This window comes from Lathyrus oleraceus, chromosome 2 (assembly GCF_024323335.1).
Source record: "Lathyrus oleraceus cultivar Zhongwan6 chromosome 2, CAAS_Psat_ZW6_1.0, whole genome shotgun sequence".
NCBI lineage: Eukaryota > Viridiplantae > Streptophyta > Magnoliopsida > Fabales > Fabaceae > Lathyrus > Lathyrus oleraceus.
The window spans coordinates 248,190,140-248,199,007 of NC_066580.1; positions in this window are offsets into that span (position 1 = coordinate 248,190,140).

Below are 8,868 nucleotides of genomic sequence, written 5' to 3' on the forward strand. Positions count from 1 at the left end.
GAAGGCCACTGTACCTGCAGGAGTTCAAGGATGCTGTTCATGCAGGAGTGGTTCTGGATGTCAGAAACAAAATCATGGCATCTGATATGGTGGTACCTACTGTAAAGCAAAAGTGGGTGATCACTTGATCGAAGCTGTGAAGCAAGATCAAGTGGATGTTAACTTGGTTGAAACTGTGAAGTAAAACCAAGTCTGGAACTCTGTCATTGTGCTCTGACTATGTTGTTGGCTTTGGCAACATTTGTGACAAAAGGGGGAGTAATAACCACCAATACCCCTGACAAACAGAGTGGGTCTCTACAACAGACTCTCATGACAGATCTGAAGATTCCCCCCCTGCAGCTGATGTTGAAGTTTAGGTGCAACTTCTAATATGTGTGTGCTGTTATGTGAAGTTTTTATTTAACTTCCTTGTGTGTGAGTGTGCTGCCACTCTGATTGTATTAGCTAGTATTATTCCGCTGCCATGAACTCTGTTATGGGGATCAAAGTGTTTTAGACAAAAATTTGCCAAAGGGGGAGTTTGTAGGTGTTTAATTGGCTGCATTATATGGTAAAACACTAATGTCTTGACTGATGTCTTGACATGTATGTGTGACTACATTGTAGTTACTGCAGGACTAGCTAACACAGGATTATTGAATGCTGTGACATTCATACCTGTCAACAGATACTAAGGAACAGAAGTTCTGTTAGAACTTAGTATTCATTTGCTGTCTGGTTATCAAGGAAGAACCAGACATGGCATAAGGCCTACTGACTGAATGTCAAACTGGATGTTGTGACATTCATCATTGACAGCAGCTACTGAAGATTAGGCAGAGTGGTGTTCTACTATACTTCAGCATATTACTTAGTTTGTTCTTCAAGAGAATAACAGAACTAACTTAAGGCCAAGTGTGTAAATGTTAAGTTGGACACTTTGACATTTATTAATGTAAGCTGTTACTGTAGTATGGTCATTTTGATCATGTACAGGTCAACAAATTTGTACAGTCTGTTTTCTGGAAAAACAGACTCAGCATATGGACCTTGATGTCAAGCTGAATGTCGTGACATTCGTGCCTGACAGCATATGCTAATTTGTAGGTTGTTCAGTTTTCTGTTTCAGCTTTTTCTCAGGCTATTCTTTAGGGATTCAACAGCTGAGAGAAAATCCAGGAAATCAACAACCAAGCTACATTCAATGAACCTAACAAATAGCCTATTTGTTAGCAACCTAAATGTTGAATTTGAGGGAACTTGTGTGACCTAAAATTTAGGAAAATACAAGTGCAAAAGCCCAGGTGCTGCAATATAAAAAGGAAGGCATTCCTTCATTCAGTCTCGGGGATTTTGAAGCGTGAAGAGTTAGTGTGTCCATCATACTTCACTGCTGTATTTTGTGAGTCTTGTATTAGACGTATCTTGTAAGCCAAGCCATTATCAAGTAGATGATTGCTTTGGCATAGGGTGTTCATTGAGTTGTAAGTGTTGTGTCACTCAATGCTTTTAAGCGTGAGTGCTGTGTATCTTGATTTAAGCTGTGAAGCATAATCAAGAGTTGTTTTTGAAGTGTGACTTCAAAGTGTTTTTAATATCACTGAGGTGATTGAGGGGGAGTGAGTAGGAACTCTGATCTTAGGTTAAGATTGAAATTGCATTGGGTAGGGATTAAGTGATAAGTTGTAAACGGGTGAGTTTAGCTTTGAATTGATACTACTAATAGTGGATTTCCTCCCTGGCTTGGTAGCCCCCAGATGTAGGTCATGTTGGACTGAACTGGGTGAACAATTACTTGTGTTATTTACTGCACTTACTATTAAGTTCTGCATAATCCCTGTCTGTGCAGAATTGGATGTCATAACAACCAGTGTGACATCCAAAGTCTGATAACTAGAATTTCAGTATGATCTCTGTTTCTTCCCAGTCAGCTTTTCAATCTCCAGCTTAGTTTTGATGGTTTCCCCAACTGAGTTCGTAATTGCCTCCCTCAAGTTGTAGGTGCAGTATCATAGCAGGTTGCATAGATTCAACCAATTTTGTTTCCCCTCAAGTCTCCAGCGGAGTTGTCCCTGACTCTGGTTAGCCCTGATTCTTGAGCAGTATTTTCGATCCTCTACAAGGTTGTCTCCCATTTGATATGGTGTTGACCTAAAATTCCCCGCAGAGTTGATGGTGCAGATTTTCAACAAACCTTTTCCTTTTCCCCAGCCTGGGTTGAGCCTTTGAGATAGATGATTCCCGTTCATCCTTTGCAACCCTTTCTTTCCAGCAGATGCTTCCCTCCTTAGGATTGGATGAGTATTGTATTGTTGATGCAGACCAGTGACATTTGTATCCTTTGTGATCGTTTTGTCAGGATAATCATCATATATACATAAACATATACATATACATTCATAGATTTCATCATGGCATTAATAATGCACTTTGTGATTCACTATTTCTCTGATTCTCTATTACGGTGTATCCTACCCCCCCCCCCCCCCCCCCCCCCACACACACACACCCACACCTCACACAAATTTGGTGTGTTTGTCCTCTTTCAATTATAGAGTGTCATATCCTTAATCAGAAAGAATTTAACGTTTATCATTCCCCACTGAGTTACTTCCTCGTGGATGATCATTATTTCAATTTCCTCCCCAGTTGATCATCTATATGGAATCACTCCCCCTGAGTTATATCCTCATTGGGTTGAGTCTTTGATTGACCGCTTCTTTCTAGATCTTACCTAGATAGATTCTTTTGGTCCCCTAAGAGTCTATTACCCAGTAACTGGTAATATTCTTCTCAATTTGCAAGTATTTCACTTATGCCCCAATACCCGGAAAAAGTAACCTTTTTGTCCCCAACGGATTCGTTTTCACGTCTCCCAGGAAGTTTATCCTTGATATGTTCATCTTAACCGATGACGGATACTCTTTCCCTTCTGAGTTTATCCTTGATATGTTCATCTTAACCGATGACGAATATTCTCGCTTTGGTATTCTACCCAGTAAAAGGGTGGTTGTAACCCCTATTTTATTCCCCATAAGGTTAATCCTTGATATGTTCATCCTAACCGATGATGGATTTCCTTTTCTTTGCGGTCTTCTGCCCAGTAATCGGTAGTTGTAAATCTTGCTTCCCCTTTTGTGGAGTTTATCCTTGATATGTTCATCTTAACCGATGACGAATATTCTTTTCGGTATTCTATCCAGTAACTAATAGATGTAATTCCTATTTCTCCCCTCAGATTCTATCCTTGATATGTTCATCTTAACCGATGACGGATATTCTCTTTCCGGTATTCTATCCAGTAGCCGATAGATATAATTCCTACTTTTTTAGGCAGTTTATCCTTGATATGTTTACCCTAACTGGTAACGGATATTCTTCCTAATGTCCCCAGGTGAGTCTATCCTTGATATGTTCATCTTAACTAATGAAGAATATTCTTCCCTTTGAGTCTAACCTGTATATGTTCACCTTAGTCGGTGACAAATATTCTCTTTCTTTGTTGTCCTCTGTCCAGTACCGGTAGTTGTAAATACTATTTGATTTGGTTCTTTCCTCAATAGGTCATCCTTGATATGTTTACCCGAACCGGTAGCGGATGTCCTCTCTGACAAATTATGTTATCCCTTTACCCAATAACTGGAAGTGGATAATATACTTCGGTTACTCCTGTGTTAAAAATCATTTCTTCTCCAGTTGAGTCTAAGTTCGTATTTCCTCAGTGAGATCGCCATTTCCTGTTTGGTTCGAGTATTTCAGCTTTGATCTAATCTACCCATTTCCCCTGCAGATGTTCCTTTTATTCCCCGGCTGAGTCTGTCCATTGATTTATTTTCATGGAATACCTCGAGTCCCCCAACAGTTTTAAAGTCGTAGCCTGACCTACACACGACCTTTTTATCCCCCAGAGTCTCTATCTCCCTAGTGAGTTTTCCTTATGGAATGCATTATACTTCTGCGGACTTTCGGTCTCTCCGGATTCTTTTCCTTTGTGGCAACATTTTCCCCACAAATATTATTTTAACATTCATATCATATGCATCATGAGGTCTCTTAGGGACCAAAATTTGTTTTTATATGTTGTTATTTAAGTCCATTCTACTGAGTCGATGTGAAGATTTTAACCTTCATCTCCTCATCTAGAACGTCCTTAAATAGGGGCAGCTGTAAGACCCCAATTTTCACCCTAAGATCTCGCATGCTATTCTCATCATCTACATTGGAATCACACCTTGGCATCCTCCTTACCCCTTATTCATTGGGTTTTTTGTTGGGAGAGATCACCAAGCACATTTGATTGTATCATACTTCATTTTTCTTTATTTACTAACCAAAATACCAAAAATATGTCATTGTATAGTTTAACTGCTTTTGTAGGTAGTGTGTATGCTCACCTTTGATCTATCAAGCTCATATTTAGGGTTCAAGACCCCCAATGCAAGGAGCTCAATCAAAAAATGGTTTACTATTGATCTAAGTATCATATATGGATCCCCATTATCTTCACATGTTATTTTGATCAAGAAATCATCAAGAGTTTGAAGCTTGTTTGCCTTATAAGCCTTAATTCATCTGGGTAACTTGTGTGACTTCTTCAATAAGTTTCTTCACCAATTGGTCAAATATTTCAAGGGATACTTCACATTTCATAATCTTATGCATATATGATCCTCCATGAGTCCCAAAAGTCAAGAGAATATCAAGCTAGCAAGTTGGTTCATGGTGTTTGACAAGAGGAACTTAACTAGTCAAAACTAGGGTTCCCTAGACCCTATCTCCTACAATTTTTATCATATGAAAATGATTCCAAGAGAAACGTTAATCTAAATTACATTACAAACAACTTTCATGTTTAGGTCAAGAGCTATTTTTTCTTGGAAAGTCATTTTTTATGGTGAAATATTATAGGTCATTTTGTCTAAACCCTAACTTGTAGGCCAACATCCCAAGATCATAACTTGCTCATTTTGTATGCGATGAAAGCCATTAAAATTGTATGATAAAATTCAAGATGTCTACTTCAACTTTGATGTTTAGAGGAAGTGAAAACTCAACTTGAAAATGCATGTGCCAAGAGGAAACATTATAGGTCATTTTGGGCCAATACCATTGAACAAGTGATTTTCCTCAACTTCTAAAATGCATAACCCCTTCATCCTAAATCCAAATGAGGTCAAATTTGTGACCAATTTGAAGGAATCTGGAAGAGATACAACTTTGATGAATTTTATCATTTGAAGGCCATAGAAAAAGTTATTCAAGGTGGACGAAGTGAACATATGGCTTGGTACTTAGATTTTTTTTTATATGTTCGATTTTCCAAACTTCCACCTCAAAATTCATCATGATCCAAGCTTCAAATGAAAAAGTGTTCAACATTAAAGTTGTTCCTCTTGATCTAACCTTTCCGAAAAGTAAAAAATTATCTCATTTGGACAAAGGATGAATGACTTGTACATGGGTTAAAGTTGAAGGACCATTTGGATAATATCAAGTTCCACTTTTCATACACGAATGCATGGCTTGACAACATTATTTCAGCACGACTTACACTCAATTTTGGACCTAAGTGCATCACTTGATGGGCCTATCACACGCCCATACAAGTATGCAAAAGAGATTTTAAAGTGTTTCCAAAAATGGAAGTGTGCAAATATCAGTCCCATTGGCCTATAAATATAAGCTCTCTTGCTTAGAAACAGGGACCTCATCCGCAAGCTTTGATTCAACAACCCTAAACCCTCACCATTAAAGGACAAGCTTAAAGAATTTCTTTGAAAATCAAGTTTCAAATCTACAACTTTTTTGAGATTGAAACTCCAAGAGTCCATCCCTTTCCTTGATCCATTTCTATTCCATCAAGCATCTGAAGCAAGGCCAAGCATAATTGAGAGCAAGATCGTGCCAATTTGAAGCTCCATTGAAGGTGATTTTCCATATTTTTCCACTCTTCGATTCTCTCTTATTTCTCCACTATTCTTGTTGATTTTTGGTTGTTTGAAGTCCTACCAATGTAGGCAACAAGATTGAGTTACTTAGAGGTCAAATCGAAGCAACTCAGATCATGATCTTCAAAATTCTAGCCAGATTCGAGCCTTTGAGCATTTTTTCTTTAAATCCATGTCTTGATTTTTCATTTTGGTGATGGTAGAAGGTGGACCAGTCCGGTGAGGTCCATCGGAGAAGAAGACCGGAGCTTTGGCTCCGGCGATATGTTGGCAAGTCTTTGAACCACATGATCCATTCCAAATGTTTTAATCTTGAGCGTTGGTTGTGATTACCACGTATGTTGCGCAGTTGACTAGAGATCACATGGAGCGCGCGCTTTGGACCATTTGATCTGCCACCTCAATTAATGAGGGAGATCAGATGGTCCACTTATTTTTTATTTTCTGAATATTCATTTTAATTTCTTTATTTTCATTAATTCATATTAATTTTAATATTGATTTAAAAATATGGGACTTTCACCAAAAAAATTCAAACATCTTTCTCTTTCATTTTATGAATTAAAATTATTTTTTGGATCAACATTAATATTTTTCATGATTTAATTGTTTTTGTGTATATTTTTAATTGTTTAAAAATACTTTTGACTTTCCAAAAATAATGAAATTTTTTCTCCAAGGTCCTTTGACCTTGTTTGACCTATGATAAATCTCTTGGCCATTTATTTGGTGTTTTGAAGAGGTTTTAGGATTTTGATCAAACATAATTTAATTTAATGCATTTTTAATTGATTTTTAATTGTTTAATTGTGAATAAATTGTATTGAGCTATTTTTATTGACTTGTGAAGTTTGACTATTGTGTTTGGGCCTTGGTCAAGGTTGATTTGACTTTGTTGGATTAAAATCATTGGATTTAGGGGATTGATGAAATGTAAATTTCATCTCCCAAAGTGAATGAATGATTTTAATTTGATAAAATTTCTCCCATGACCAATTTGTGTTTGTCTCATTCCCCTCCCTCTTTATCTTCAATCTCATTCTATCCCATCCATTCCATTGACCAATGATATCTCTATATCCTAAGGCTAGTTGGTTCATAAACCAACACAAGTATGGATGAAATTAGGTACATCCTTTTGCCAATTTTTTAGTGTGGTATGTTTTAGGAGTTTAGTTCATTATACCATATCTCTAACATGCATTAACACTAAAATTTCTATTGTCCAACCTCAGATAGTTGTGACTTCTACATAAGTCCAATTACGATTGCTAAACATAACGCTAAATTTTGACCCAAAAGCATAGCATTCTAGTAAGTTAGATTGTAAGTCTCCCCCCTTTCATGGTATTGTGTGGAAACTTGGCTTTTTTCCTTCCTTTGGAAGATGTCTTGGTTCAGGGATGCATGCTTGTGAATAGAGGGTTGAGTGTTCTCCAAAGAATGAGTTAAACAATTGAATAGCAAAAAAAACAATACTAACATCTAATCAACTAACATTTGACTAAATTTTAATTTCAAGTCATTTACCTTATGCATTTTAAATTCAAGCCCTTTTATCATTTGCCATTATTCATGTCAGTTAACTTGTTTATTTTAATGCCATTTTTACTTTGCTCACTTGAGCCATGTATTATGAATATATTGTGATTGTATATACTTGTTTGTGTATTGTGTTTGTGTTTGTGGTCTTACGACCTTAATGTACATAATAACAACAAAAACTCTTAAAAAACTATTTGTGTGGACTGTTGGATTTGATCTGAGAATTAGACTTAGAATTAGGAAACACTCCCTATGCAAAAGGACTTGGCCAATGCCAACTTTTCTGAAGCCAAGTCATTGTGAATTGAACTTTCATATGATGCAAGTATTGAGATCCCTTTTGAGTTCAACTGCTCCATGGTCTTTGTCGCATTACGCGAAAAACCGGCGGGAAAACAAGAACAACAGAGCCGCCACCGTGCGTTATTTATCCCAAAAGAGGGAAAGGAAACGCTCAGAGTAAACCTGGAAAGAACATGGTCTCGCGACCAAAGAGAATGGGATCGGGAGTCGGTTATGCGAAGGGAAGGTATTAGCACCCCTACGCATCCGTCGTACTCGACGGGATCCACGCACAAAAGGAAGGAAAATGGTTGCTAAAACACTGCTCAAACAATCATCTACACAGGCTGAAAGAGACACAAGAAAACAAACAAGACTGACTCGGCAGGACATCGCATCCTGGGCCTACTTAGTCTATCAGGCAAAGACATCAGAGTCAAAGTAGTTTGGACTGGGAAAACGACACATGCTCGCTAGGATATCGCATCCTATGCATACGTATCTCCTCGGACGAAGGAGAATCAGAGCATTCGTAGCTCGGCTAACACGCACACAAACAAAACAGACACAGGCAAACGTGGAATCCGAATGCCAATCGCTGGACTTACATCAGATTCCGAACCAAAACGCACCCACACTGGAAACCAGATTCCACTTGATGGACTTATACCGGACTCCAAGCACACAACAAACAATAGGATACGGAATGCCAATCGCTGGGCTTACATCCATCTCCTAACACATGCAAAGACACAAAACAAAAAGGGCGCCCGGAGAGATCAGCTCATCTCCTGCCTACGTACCTCATCTGGTATGAGGATCAGGGCGACGTAGTTCCCCTACGGAGGGACACAGGACTAGCCTAACCAGATAACAGAGGGAGACACAACTAGGGAGACTACGACTCGAGCCTAGATGTTATCATGCAAAGTCATCCCTAAGTTAAGGTTTCTAGCTAACTTGCACAGGGAGCAAGCCTATCCTAAACATGACTTGCACAGGAAGCAAGCTAAAGCAAACACACAAGAACAAGTAGCACACACTATATGCAAGCAATGGGCTCAATCAAGGTTAGGTTTTAGTCGAGGGGTCATATCAACCTCAACAGACG